Source organism: Globicephala melas, chromosome 16, assembly GCF_963455315.2.
Source record: "Globicephala melas chromosome 16, mGloMel1.2, whole genome shotgun sequence".
NCBI classification, from domain to species: domain Eukaryota; kingdom Metazoa; phylum Chordata; class Mammalia; order Artiodactyla; family Delphinidae; genus Globicephala; species Globicephala melas.
In genome coordinates, this window is record NC_083329.1 from 34,500,230 (window position 1) to 34,514,785 (window position 14,556).

The 14,556-nt window shown below is 45.4% G+C and overlaps 1 pseudogene; it reads right to left on the reverse strand.

Moving 5' to 3' along the window:
- Positions 1 to 440: 440 nt before the first annotated feature.
- LOC115858022 (developmental pluripotency-associated protein 4-like) lies at positions 441 to 12,943 on the reverse strand (annotated as a pseudogene).
- Between the last annotated feature and the right edge of the window lie 1,613 nt (positions 12,944 to 14,556).

Below are 14,556 nucleotides of genomic sequence, written 5' to 3' on the forward strand. Positions count from 1 at the left end.
GTCCCCGCTGCCTCCCTTCGTCCTTCACTTAGCTTTCTCTGCTTGGCTAAGTCAACACCTGGTCATCCTTAGAGGCTGCCTGAGAATGTCAGCTCCTGTAATGGAGCCTTCCACAGATTTCCTCTGCAGAATGAAAACTGCCCTCTTCTGGGTTTGCCCAGCATGAGTACACGCCGTGGTCTGCTTCATGAACCACACTGTAGTAGCGATTTGTTTGTGTGTTCATGGCCCCCGTTCCAGGCTCTCGTGTCTCATTCATCTCCATTCCTACAGTGCCCAGCACAGGGCCCTCCCAGGGAGGGCTAGTAATGGGTTTGAGTGAATAAATCCTAATGTCCATTCATCAAATACTAATTGTACACAGTGGTCCCCTCCAGCAGACTCGGGACTCTGTTGCTGAGAGATTTCCCAATTCAACTGCCACCTTTTCATTTTGTAGGTCAGTTAGAGCTCACATTGGGCAATGCCTCCCAGCACCTTGGCTGGGTGCCTGGCACGGCCCCCTGATGCTGCCACTCCATCGGGGAGACTGGAACAGAACTGGAGCTCTCAGGGGCCTTGGCATCACCAGTTATTAGGTACAGAGAAGCTCTCCTGATCCCTAATTTGAGAGCGTTGAGTTGAAGAACTGACATGACCACATAAATGCGATTCTGTAGCATAGAGAAAGGCCCACTCACAGGGCCTTCAACATCCTCATCCAGAACTTGTGTCACTTTTCTCTCAAGTACGAGCAATCCTCATGAAGAAGACAGGCTGTTGCTGGCCTGACCTGAGGCCTTTTAGAGAGTCTGGGGTGCTTCCATTTTTAGAGACTCTTGGGATATTAAAAAATGGTGAAATGCCAAGTGTTTCCATGCTAAGAGGTGGGTGCTTTTAACCCACAGAATGGCAATGTGATTGTGCTACTACCAAGGATTTATTTTTAAAAACAATTACATTGGGCTTCCCTGGTGGCGCAGTGGTTAGGAATCCGCCTGCCAATGCCGGGGACACGAGTTCGAGCCCTGGTCCGGGAGGATCCCACATGCCGCGGAGCAACTAAGCCCGCGAGCCACAACTACTGAGCCCACGTACCACAACTACTGAAGCCCATGCGCCTAGAGCCTGTGCTCCACAACAAGAGAAGCCACCACAATGAGAAGCCCGCCCACCACAACCAGGAGTGGCCCCCGCTTGCCGCAACTAGAGAGAGCCCGCGTGCAGCAGGGAAGACCCAACACAGCAATAAATAAAATTAAATAAATATTAAAAAAATAAAAACAATTACATCATAGTATAGTAGTGAAGCATAGGGACCCTGGAGCTCAGATAGCCTGAGTTCAAATCCTGGCACTTATTAGCCAGGTTACCTCATCAGCTGTGTGACTTTGGGCATGTTATTTGGTCTTCCTATACCTCAGTTTCTAGTCTATAAAAGGGACGTAGTATTAACTCCTTTTCGGGTTTTTGTGAGGATTAAATGTAAGTTTTATACAAATACCTAGACTCTTTGTATGCTTTCTATACATGTCAGTCATTATTATTATTATTATTATTACCTTATTGCACTCCATGCAGTGTCATCTAGTAAGAGGATGCTAATTTAAAGTTTCATCTTGAATATTATTTTCTTTCACTCTTGTCAGGGGATCTCACTGACTGTATATATAATTTCTCTTGCAGGTCATTTCAAAATTCTAAGTTTGAGGACCTTTGTGAACACAGGCCTGGGCTAGCTGGTCTCTTGATGCCCCTTGTGAAATGGGATGCCTGCCCCTACTTCTGAGAGTGGTACCCCACTTAAAACCTTCCCTCCCCGTCCCCAGTGGCACACACCCAGTCTCAGGACTAGGGCTGTCGCTGGGCTTCCGCGATGACAATACAGTGACAGAGGGTGGGGTGGTGGAGCAACTTCCAAAAAAAGACACAGACGCATAGGTCTTCGGATTCAATTAATCAATTGAGTGTCAGACCACAAGGGTGTGGTTCTTCAAACAGCAGATGCTGTTCTCTCCCTGGCTCAAGTTAAAGTGATCGTTTTCCCAGTTGGCACGGAACAAGTTCTACACTACCAATAAGCTGGCTGGCACAACGCAGAGAGCCCCGGTGCCAGTACTGGCAGTACCCACGGAAGGCTGTGCTGATCCCCTTCCCTAATTATAGCTGCCACTGTCACGATCCAACTTGCGGGTGATGTGCAGTCACTACCTGCATGCCATATAGGATTGAATGTCACCTAACACCTTCTTGCTGCTACCCTAGCAAGAGGCTGGTATGTAGGAGGAGTGGCATCCACGAAGCATGGAAGCTGAGTGAGTGGGGGCCTGGACACAGGCAGGGTGCCCTGACCTCTGAGGTCACACTGAGCTATGTGGTGACCTTGGCCCCTAACCCACCACTGTCAGGGCTCAAATGCTGGCACCAAAGCCCTGTGTTTAGATGCCTGCTCTGCATCCTTCTGAATCCTGGCCATGTTTCAGCACCACCAATGATCTCTTGCCTAGCAGTAGTGAGGTGGCAGTCACCACGCAGAGGTGAGGGGCGGCTGCTCTGTGCTCCCAGGCCGGTGCTGCCAGGGAGAGTGACTACAGAATCCCTGCCACTCTCCCCGCAGCAGCAGGGGAAGTGGCACCTTGGGAGCCTGAAGGCACGAAGTGCAAATGAGGGGAAGGAGTTTATCTTCAGCTAAACATTCCAAATCATTCTGATGGCTGTGAGCAGACTTTTTACCAAAGCCTTCTGGGATGCTGGCTTGCAGCATTAGCTGCTAGGAGGAGTGGGCACCTGGTGGGGTTTGGGCGAGGGATGCCCATGGACTGAGTTATTTCTAGGGCAATTATTTTCCTGGTTTCTCTTCCCGCAGGAAAAATTACCCACATCAGTAGCACGTTTGCAGGCCCTGTATTTCTAATGTGCTTTGCCTGGAGCCGGCACTGGGCACTAGCCACCACCTGGGGAGGAGTGAAGGGTGGACGGAGGGGTGAATGCATTCAACTCCCTGGGCCTGCAGGAGGGGTGCTTGGCCTTGAAATTTTAAAATTCCTACCTCTGAAGTACAACATTTAAAATATTTATTCTGAATATTGAGAAAGACTTCAGTAAAAAAAAAGAATATTTTTTTCCTCTAGCACTTTCACTCTGTCTCCAATGAAGAGAAATTCTCTAAAGAAACAGTTTCCAAAAGAAATAGAAACCGATTCACAGATACAGAGAACTAGTGGTTACCAGTGGGGAGAGGGAAGTGGGGAGGGGCAAGATAGGGGTATGGGATTAAGACAGTGGTCCTCGATCTTTTTGGCACCAGGGACTGGTTTCATGGAAGAAAATTTTTCCACGGATGGTTGAGGGGGGATGGTTTTGGGATGATTCATGGGCATTACGTTTATTGTGCACTTTATTTCTATTATTATTACACTGTAATATATAATGAAATAATTATACAACTCTCCGCCATGCAGAATCAGTGGGAGCCCTGAGCTTGTTTTCCTGCAACTAGATGGTCCCATCTGGGGGTGATGGGAGACAATGACACCTGAAGTGTGTTGCTTATGTCCAGTCTGCTCCGTAAGATACGGCTTAATGGTCACTTGCCACTCACAGATAGGGTTTTGATATGTCTGCAAGCAACTGATTTATTATGGTCTCTGTGCAGTCAAATCTCTCTGCTAATGATAATCTGTATTTGCAGCCACTGCCCAGGGCTAGCATCACTGCCTCAGCTCAACCTCAGATCATCAGGCATTAGATTCTTTTTTTTTTTTTTTTTGCGGTACGCGGGCCTCTCACTGTTGTGGCCTCTCCCGTTGCGGAGCAACAGGCTCCGGACGCGCAGGCTCAGTGGCCATGGCTCACGGGCCCAGCCGCTCCGCAGCATGTGGGATCCTCCCGGACCGGGGCATGAACCCGTGTCCCCTGCATCGGCAGGTGGACTCTCAACCACTGCGCCACCAGGGAAGCCCGAATTCTTATAAGGAGTGTACAACCTAGATCCCTCACATGTGCAGTTCACAGTAGGGTTCGTGCTCCTATGAGAATCTAATGCGGCCGCTGATCTGACAGGAGGCGGAGTTCAGGCAGTAATGTGAGCGATGGGGAGCGGCTGTAAATACAGATGACGCTTCGCTCGCTCACCCGCCACTCACCTCCTGCTGTGCGGCCCAGTTCCTAACAGGCCACGGACCGCTGCTGGTCTGTGGTCCAGGGGTTGGGGAACCCTGGATTAAGAGATACAAACACTATGTACACAATAATAAGCAACAAGGATATACTGAACAGCACAGGGAAGTATAGCCATTATTTTGTAATAACTTTAAATGGAGTATAATCTATAAAAATATTGAATCACTATGTTGTGTACTTGAAACTAATATAATACTGTAAACCAACTATACTTAAAAAAATGGTTCTAAACTATGCTTTGTTTTAAATCAAAGGAATTTTTTTCTTTCATGTGAAATCTTATGCTACACTCAGTATATAAAACTGGAACAACAACCCTCCCTGCTGATACCTAGAGGTGGTACCAACTCTTTTTTCGCCAGGAACCTTGGGAGCAGCCCCACAGATTTCCAGCATCCTTGGTGCTACTAAACCTCTTGGTTTGATTTTACAGTCATCTGCCTCACGCTCAAAGTTCCCAATTTGACCTCTTATATTTGCAAGGGGGGTGCTTTAGGAGTCTTTAGGGACAACTGGGTATTGTCAGTGAGCCTTTGATGTGGAAGCCTCAGGGCCTGGGTATTTCATCCTACATGATTCAGGTGCATAGATATGAGCGCACAGAAATCTGAGGTTCCTTTTCTCATATGATTTGTATTGGTCAGTGCTTGGCAAAGATTTGTAATTTGTGGAATCACTTGTCATTCGATAAGTACGAATTGCACTCTGCTGTGTGGACAGTGTCCCTCATCTATCTCATGGATTTTAGTCTCAAGTGGTAAGATGACAGTAGGACACAAGCAAACAAATGATTATTTCTGCTAGTGATAAGTGTTATGAAGAAAACAAAGCTCATGGGAAAATAAAGGTTCATGGGATAGAGAGAGAATGACTGGACAGATGGAGGGGGGGTGGGGGCTGGCGGTAGTTCTTTAGACTGGGAGCTCCAGAAAGGCCTCAACAAGGAGTGACCTGGATGCCAGAAGCTACTCAGCCAGGAGAAAACCTAGGGGAGAGTATGTGCGGCAGTGAGAATAGCAGATGCTTCGTCCGTGAGGAGGGCGGAAAGCTGGCCCACGTGACAGAGACCTCAGTGACCAGGGAAACCAGATTTGGGGCCTGATCAGAGAGGTCAGGGCTGGGCATTTGGGTCTTATTTTAAGAGTCATGGGATTGTGGTGGAGGATTTTAAGGTTTTCTCCCACTTGAGTCTTTTTCGCTTCTTCCAGTGTTTGAATTGCAATTCATAACCAGAAGATGAGCAGGTTTATCTGTTAATAATGCTACCTTAACAACAACCCACACCTACGAGTGCCCCAAACTGAAAAAATGAATGGGGTCTCAAAGGAACCAGAAATACTAATTCATATAACAAATACTATTTTCTTTCTATTGCTACAGACTCTATACTTACAGCTGTGTGATCTTAGCCAAGTCACTTAACCTCCCCATGCCTAATTTTTCTCATCTGTAAAAAGGGGGTAATAGTATATCCCTTATAATGTTTCAAAGATAAAATACTCGTAAATGCTTAGAACACATGGTTAACAATAGGTTTGCTATTATTATATATGCAAAAGCACAATTAACTGACATTTGTTTATTTCACACGTATTTCTTGAGAACCTACAATGTGCTGAGTGAGTGCTATACTAGGTGCTGAGGATACAGTTGTGAACAAAGCAGGTTCAGTCCCTGCCTGGCACCTGGCTTCCTGCTCTTTACTCAGTAAAAGGAGGCATGGGATTCCTGAGGAGGGACCCACCACCTTTGGCCAATGCATGTGGAAGTGGTGAGGGAAGGTGCCCTCACCTTCCCTCACCCAGGTTAGGGTTTGTTAGCCCAGGAGCCACTGGGGGTCCAACCCCGTTTCCATGCCCTGGAAACCCCCTGAACTCTGCAGATAATGTTCAACTATGAAGAGAGTTCCCTCTTAGGAATCTGATGCGGTGAGTGTAGCACTTGCTGGGTTCTCGGTCCCTGCAGCCATCTAGCTGATAACATGCTATCACTGAGCCCTAATCCCCAGTCCTGAGACTTCATCTCTTCTCAGCTCCAGTCCTCGCGCCTGCTTGAATCGGTACCCCCAAAGGATTCGCCTGCATCTCTTTTCCCAACTTAAGAATGTCCACCAGGCACGTCCCAAGAGGACAGAATCAGGCACGCATGTTCAGTGAGCCAAGTTAGCTTCCCAAATAAGGGCACGTGTTACTTGCAGGTTCCTATCAGTCTAGATTCAGACAAGTTATTGCGATTTAAAAAAAAAAATCACACCAGTTATTTGAAGCATAGTGTTAGAGCAGGAAGGGTCAGAGAGCTCACCCAGGGAACGGCATTTTAGAGATCTTTCTAAACTACAACCATTCACATGGTATTCCCCATCTAAAACACTTCCACACTTTGCGGAGCTTTCCAGGTGATCCGCACATCGTGGTGCCAGGCCTTCGTGATGTGGCTCCCATATGCTGCAGTGGCCTTGTCTCCTCCCTGTGTTTCCACCACAGTGTGCTGCTTCAAGTTCTCCCAGCATGCCCTGGCCTCTCTCCCTGCACCCTCTGCCAACCCCTACCCAGATTTACCCATGGATACCTCTCAGCTTTTAGGACTCACTTGGGCGTCACCTCCCCCAGGAAGCCTCCCACTCTCGCTCAACACTGGATTGTATGCCTTGGGCTCCGCTGGGCTACAGCACTCCCACACTGGCCCACCTGGGCCGTTTCCTTGTATGCCTCTCTCGGTAGACCCGGGCCTCCTAGAGGGTAGGGCCCACCTTTTTATCTGTATAGCTTCCCTGAACTTAATAAATGGCTTTTAAATGAATAAATGAATGAAATAACTTTTCCCTACGGTCCTATTGAAAATCTCTAAGCACATTCATGTTTATCATTTCGTAGGGGTCAGTTTTTGGGTCAGGTAAAAATACAGTCATTATACCTATAAAAGTCCTTGGAACACTGGGATTTTTTTTCCCTGTGATATAGCTTTTGTATTGTCAGATAGCTATTGATTTTTTTTTTTTAATGCACACTGGGAAGAGTACATTATGATTACAGCTGTTTAGAATGTCTGCTAGGGTGTTTGGATTCGGGCTTGAAGAACCACAAGTAGTATCAGAAATCCCTTGTAATTGGGTAAATGTAACAGCTATAATTGATTTCAGCTACATATAACAGAAGGCACCTTACACAGATATTTATTCCTTAAACTGCCCTAGAGGTATTTATTTATTCCTCTCTCATATAAAAGAGGCCTGGAAGTTGGCTGGCATCTTCCAACTCCTAGCAGTGAAACCATGGGTAATTAATACCTTCTAAACCCAATATTATTTTTAATTTACAGAGATTAAATTAAAAATAATATTAAATTAAAAATATGTAAATTAAAAATAATATTATCGGACGTCCCTGGTGGCACAGTGGCTAAGAATCCGCCTGCCAGTGCAGGGCACACGAGTTTGAGTGCTGCTCCAGGAAGATCCCACATGCCACGAAGCAACTGAGCCTGAGAGCCACAACTACTGAAGCCCGCGCGCCTAGAGCCCGTGCTCCACAACAAGAGAAGCCACCGCAATGAGAAGCCCACGCACCGCAATGAAGAGTAGCCCTCGCTCGCTGCAACTAGAGAAAGCCCACGTGCAGCAATGAAGACCCAACACAGCCAAAAATAAACAGATAAAATAAATAAATAAATTAAAAAATAATATTATCTGTAAATTAAAATTAATATTATCATAGGGCTTTTGTGAAGCTCTCGTGTGATGAACCCTGGCCCAGCACAAAGTAAATATTCAATAAATGTTAGGAAAAAAGAAATCTATTATTTCGGCTAGCTGTTTGCTCTATCAGTGCCTCTTCAGATTTGCTGCTTTTTAGAATTGATAAACTTCCAGAGCTATGCATAATTTCAGACATTAGCTGCAAGCATCCCTGTGCCACCACTTACTGTAAACGTTTTAAACATTGCGGTGAGCGCTGACACAGCAATATTCTCTTGTCCTCAGAGACTGCTGTAGAGGGAGTGCTTCTCGTGGAGAAATAAGTCTATTGCAGGAGCCAGAATGCCGCCCAGCTGCCTTCAGGCCAAATTCCCAGAAATGTGCTTCTTATAAATTTAGGTAGTAAAGAAAAAAATTGAAAGTGAATCATGCAGAAGAAGAAAATCATGCTTTCTGACTTTAACCTACTTGGAGTTCAGAAAGTTAACTAACAATTTGCATGCAATGAATATAGTCCCCTAAACACAATAGCTGATGAATTATTTTATACACACATTTTAAATACAACGTATTATTTAGTTATGATTGGGAAGCAGTCTTAAACATTTTTTTAAGCAGCTGAAATATACACAACAGTTACAAGTGGAAATACTATTGCAAAGGGCCCTGCATTTTTAGCCCAGAACTGAACCACAGAAGTCTCAGGTTACTTAGAAAAATACAAAACAACAGTTTCCAAGTTAAGAATTATGTGTTTTCAGGAGGGAAGAAGGGAATAACAGCTTTGGCTTAAAATGCTCAACCGTTCAAAGTCATCACACTTACAATTAGAAGAGAGCAGCTCCTAAGGTGGTCTGTATCCGAAGAGGGAAATCCAGCCTGGAAACAAATTATCGCTGATTCCTCACCAGACATCTTCACAATGCTCAGCTGAAGACACTCCCATTAGAAGCTGTTGAGGCCGCTTCTATCACTTCAGAAGGGCAAACATTTGGTAATACGAAAGATGTTTTCATCTTCTTAACTGGAATGAATGGTAACTAATGAAATGTTTTCCCCTTTTTATACGTAAGTGTCTCTGTATCCCAACCCAAAGCAGACATGTTTGTGTATCATCTGCAACCCACCAGTCCAGAGCCCTGGAAGCAGGAAGGGTGGAGGGTGTAGAGTAACCTTTCCACCACGACTACAATCACCGATGTGCCCTTTTTCCTGGTATCCTAGTCTCACTCGAGGCTTTTCATTAACACATCATCCCTCTGAACACATGGGGCACAACGTACTGGAAAACTGCAGGCAGGGGGCAAGAAGGAGGCGCTCACTCTCCCTGGTTTCTCAGGAACCCAGGCTTATCCAGCATGAAATTACAAGTGTACCCTGTCATCTGTGTCTGCAGGGAGACTTCTCCCGTGGACCACACCCCACCGGACACCCTAAGTCTCTTGTGGCGATTCTGTTGCCTCCATCATCCTGGCCTTGGCTGCAGTTCTGGTCCAGGAGGCCAGCATAGCCTTGGGGCTGAAGTTGTTACTACAACGGTGTTAGCTCCCTCAGTGAGAGCAGGAGATTCTTCTAGTGCAGGCTCCCCTCCTCAGGCCAGAGGATCAGTCCCCTCAGAGCACATCTTTTTCTTAGATCTTTCTAGATACGTTTCCCCTTAGTCCACCTTTGATCTTCTTTATGAATGTCTGGATCTTGGCCTCCTTTGCTGTGATAGGAATATTCTTTTGATTTGGGGAAGCGCATTCAGAGAGTTGCTTATAATGCGTCCGACCTCTGCTCAGCTGTCACTGATGCCAGGCCCACACCAGGTGTCGGGGAAGCAGGCTGACTGGTGGCAGTTTAGAGGGTAATGGAGGACGAGGTATCTTCTTCGGAGGTTTTAGGCTCTCGTTGCATGTAGCATTCTATTGTGCACAGCAGCCTTGTCATCCTTCACAGATGATTCTCATTTGGTCCCCTTCGAGGAGGGAGGAGGTGCTTGGTGAACCTGAGGCACTGGCTTGCTTGAAGCTAGGTGTTTCTCTCCAGCTTTTGCTGACAACAGGTTTGAATTTGAGAGTCACGTATTCTTCCCCCAACTTCTCTATGGAGTTTCACTCCTTGCCTTTTGCGTTCTCCATCGTCTGAAAAAGAGTTGAGGTTGATAAAAAGAAAATTCTTCTGACTTCCGGCTCAAGGTTGTTTTTCCAAAAGTCTCCTTCCACTCCCTGCCACCCAAAGGCATTCCCAAACCCACCATTCTTAAAAATGTTTATTTAACATGGACTTGTTAGAAATGCAGTAAATCAGACGTTTTACTCTAGGTAGAACCATTTTTTAATCCTTAGAGTGCTAAAGTGATGACGAAAAGAACAGCTGGACAGGTGCGAGAACCCCAAAGGGAGTTGAATTTTGGGGGAAATCGGCTTAAATGGATGTTCCTCTTTCACCTGAAGTGCTTTACAAAGTGCTAAGAACAGCTGACTCACATTTTTACTGATTGAATCTTGCTGGGATAAGAGTATGAATTCAAGTTTGAATTTAGTACTTCTGTTATTTTGAAAAACTGGACTTATGTCCCATTCTCTCTCCTGTTTTGTGGCTCAGACTCTACCAATGAGGATACATCTAGCAAAGAACATGGTTTATGAAGCCATCCAGACCTGGATTCAGATCCTGGCTTCACCATTTCCTAGCAGTGTGATCCTGGACAAGTCACTTAACATCTTTTAGATTTCCTTATTTATACATGGGGATTGTAGTAAGCATTAAAAGGAATAAAAACATAAGGTCTGTTAAAGTAAGCACTCAGTTTATTAGTTTTATTTTGTGCTAAAAATGCACACTGCATCTGTGAGTTCCTCTTTCCCAGGGATCTCCACCTGGGACATGTTTACAAGCCAGGGATGAATGGGTGGGCACGTGAGTTAGGTATGACGAGTTAAGTTCAGCTGTAAAAACTGGATAAACAATATTGTCTTAAACGTGGTAGAAGTTCATTTCTCTCTCACTTTAAAGTCAGAACATAGGCTCTGCTCTACGAAATCCCCAGGAAATGGGCTCCTAGACTATGGTGTAGCCTCCATTTCCAAGGTTACCTCATGGTATGAGGTCGTGGCAGTAATACCAGACATCTGGTTTTCATTCCAGCCGCTAGGAAGAAGGAGGTTGAGATGGGAAAAGGGTGATGCCAGCTCTTTCTTCAAGAAGGTTTCTGGGGACTTCCCTGGTGGCGCAGTGGATAAGACTCCATGCTCCCAATGCAGGAGGCCCGGGTTTGATCCCTGGTAAGGGAACTAGATCCCACATGCACACCACAACTAAGAGTTCACATGCCGCAACTAAGGAGCCAGCAAGCTGCAACTAAGGAGCCCACCTGCTGCAACTAAGACTCAGCACAACTGAATAAATAAATAAATATATATTAAAAAAAAAAAGAAGGTTCCTGGAAGGTGCTGCATGAATTTATGTTTACATTTCATTGACTAAAAAGTAGTTTCACGGCTTCACCTAGCTGCAAGGGAAAATGCAGTGTTTATTCTGGGTAGCCACATGTCCAGCTAAACCTGCCATCTCTATGGAAGTGTGGGGGAATGGACATGGTACCAGTTATTCTCTGGACAGAGAGCCACTCTCAGGGGCAGCCAGAGCGGGGACAGTCTTGGGAGTCTGTTGGAGCTTGATGGTGCAAGGGAAAATAATTATTAAAAGTAGTTGGTGCTACTAAGATCAAAGGCAAATCCAATTCATCAAGAAAATATCATCTGGAACTGCTCTGTCCAACGAGGTAGCCACTAGCCATATGTGACTATTGAACATTTGAGATGCGGTTAATCCAAATTGAGATGTGCTATAATATACACCCTGGACTTCTAAAATAGTATAAGAAAAGAATGTAAAAATATCTCTTTTTTTTTAACAGGGCCTACATGTTGAGGTGATATTTGTGTATTAGATTAAATATATTATTAAAATTACCTTCATCTGCTTAGTTTTACTTTTAAAATTTAAAGTTATATACGTGGCTTGCGTTATTTTTCGATTGGGAGCAAGGATCTGGAATGTCCCAAATCTTAGAGTCTGTCTCCTCAGGAAGGAGATTCTATATAGTACTGAGAGGGATTGTTTCCTGAATGATGAATTCTCTAACATGGGGTTGAGAGAGCAAGGTTTTGGTAACATACCAGGAAGTATCGTCCAAGCGAGGGCGTTCTGTGTTCCTTGCCCTTGACAGACCTGTCCTCACAGGGGATAGATCTTAATGTCACCAGCCCCTAAGAGCATTCAAGTGACCTCCACCTCACGCTGTGGTTCTAGTTCAGTGAACCACTATGATTCTATTTTCAGATGACGCTTAGAGTTTCTATGACTATTTCTACAAAGCGAGTAACTAGTTAGCCAAGTGATGTGCTTGCGGGGGTTGACATTTCTGAACTTCAACTTAAAGATTGGAAGGCAAATAATGATGAGGGAATGCATTTGCCAGTAGAGATGCTTTGTGTTTTTATTTCTCTCCCTGTCAAAGATCCCCAGTTAGCTGGGGCCATAGCTCTCAAAGTATGGTCTTTGGACCTGCAGCCTTGACATCACCTATGAACTTGTTAGGGATGTAAATTCTCTGGCCTCACCCCAGACCTAATGAATCAGAAACTGGGGGTATGGCCTAGCACTCGGTGCTTTAACAAGCCCTCCAGGTGATTCTGACGTTAGCTAAAGTTTGAGAACGATTAATTTAAAGCGATAGTTTTCTTGACAAACAGATCTTCATCCCCCTAAGATGCACCCTGTAGTTTTTTTTCTTTTTTTAAGGCTCATCCTGTTGAATGTAATATGTCATGAAAGGGAAAGTATGTAGGAATTGTTACCTTTAGGTTTGTAAATAAATGTGATACCACATTTCTTGCTGGTTTCTAAGTGAGTAAGATTTGGTAGGAAAAAGAGAGCTTTGAAAAAAATCTGAAAAATAGAATCATCTGGAGGCTGCTCTTTGGGGCTATGAGTCTCCGTAACTTACCTCTTCCAAACCTCACTGCTGAGCCCAGCTCCTTGGTTCTCTAGAATTCCTGTCCGGACGTGGTCACGGCTGGAAGCAGCTGATCGGCCCATGCTCCACTTACTAGCGCTGGTGCTCGTCTGGTCTTCCTGTCTGCTCACCGTCTCTGCTCACCGTCTCTTGCCCCCTGCAACCCGACTTCCATCTCTGAGTGGCGTTCTTTATCTTCCCAGACAGCTGTCCTCACTTCCCCACTTTTAATCATTGTGAGCAGTTTTACCTGTCAGGCTTTTCCCCACTCCGAGTCCCGTAATAAGTCTGTGCTGGACTCTACAGGTATCCGACCCCATTCTTCTTCCCAGGCACAGATTCTGTGGTTCCACTCTTGAAATCTGAGGCGTAATGACAGTTTCAGCCAGCGGCACTGAGAACGTGTGGCCCCTTCTGTCACTGAACTCTTGGGAACCTGCAAAGAGCCCAGGCACACGGGTCAACCTGTTCCTTTGCTGAGCAGCAGCCCCTCAACTCCACCCCAGGGGACTGACCTCTGCCCCAGGAACTCTGAGTACCCTTGGTGTCCCTTGAACCGCTGATGGAAAATCGTGGCTCAGATGCAGGCCCTCCCGTCAGCAGATCTTCTTGCCCCGCAGGGCAGGGATTAGGTGGGGTAGGGCTGGTGTATTACTGGATCTGACAACGGATGCTTTGTCCTTTCCAGCTCCTGCACAGGCAGGCATCAGACAATGTGTATGGAGTTTTAGAGTTTATAAGACACCTCCAGACGTCATCATTTACAAAGCATTCCACGTCTTTGAGAGGGGAGCAAAGAGTTAATCATCCTCACGTTTTACAGTTGAGATAACAGTACTGGGAGATTGCCATCTTTCCCTGAGTGGCTCAAACAAGGAAAGGCAAAGTTGGGTTTGTAGCCAGGTTTTATTTCAGCTTGACATTTTGTTTACGGACTCCTCCTTGCTATGGGTATAAAATCCCACACTAAAACCCACAAGGAACAATTTTTTTTTAACATCTTTATTGGAGTATAATTGCTTTACAGTGGTGTGTTAGTTTCTGCTTTATAACGAAGTGAATCAGCTATACATATACATATATCCCCATATCTCCTCCCCTCTTGCGTCTCCCTCCCACCCTCCCTATCCCACCCCTCTAGGTGGTCACAAAGCACCGAGCTGATCTCCCTGTGCTATGCGGCTGCTTCCCACTAGCTATCTATTTTACGTTTGGTAGTGCATATATGTCCATGCCACTCTCTCACTTTGTCCCAGCTTACCCTTCCCCCTCCCCGTGTCCTCAAGTCCATTCTCTATGTCTGCGTCTTTATTCCTGTCCTGTCCCTAGGTTCGTCAGAACCAGGTTTTTTTTTTTTTTTTTTTAGATTTCAAGGAACAATCTTAATGGCTTGGTTCAGTGAAGATTTAACACAATGCATGCATTTATGGAAATCACACTTGCGTTCAGTTTACAAGTGGCTGTCACATCCATTACTTTATCTGGTCTCTATAATGACTTATGTAGAGGATTTCATTATTTTTGTTTTACAGATGAGAAAAAACTCAGACTCAAGGAGGATGGGTAAATTGCTCAAGGTTACACGGTGACTGAGTGTCATCCAGTTCTTTTCACAGTAGATCCTTTGTTCACTATGTTCAGTTAACTCCTCTTTGGTATAAATTCTAAACTGCCAAGAAAGGAGATGAATGCAGTA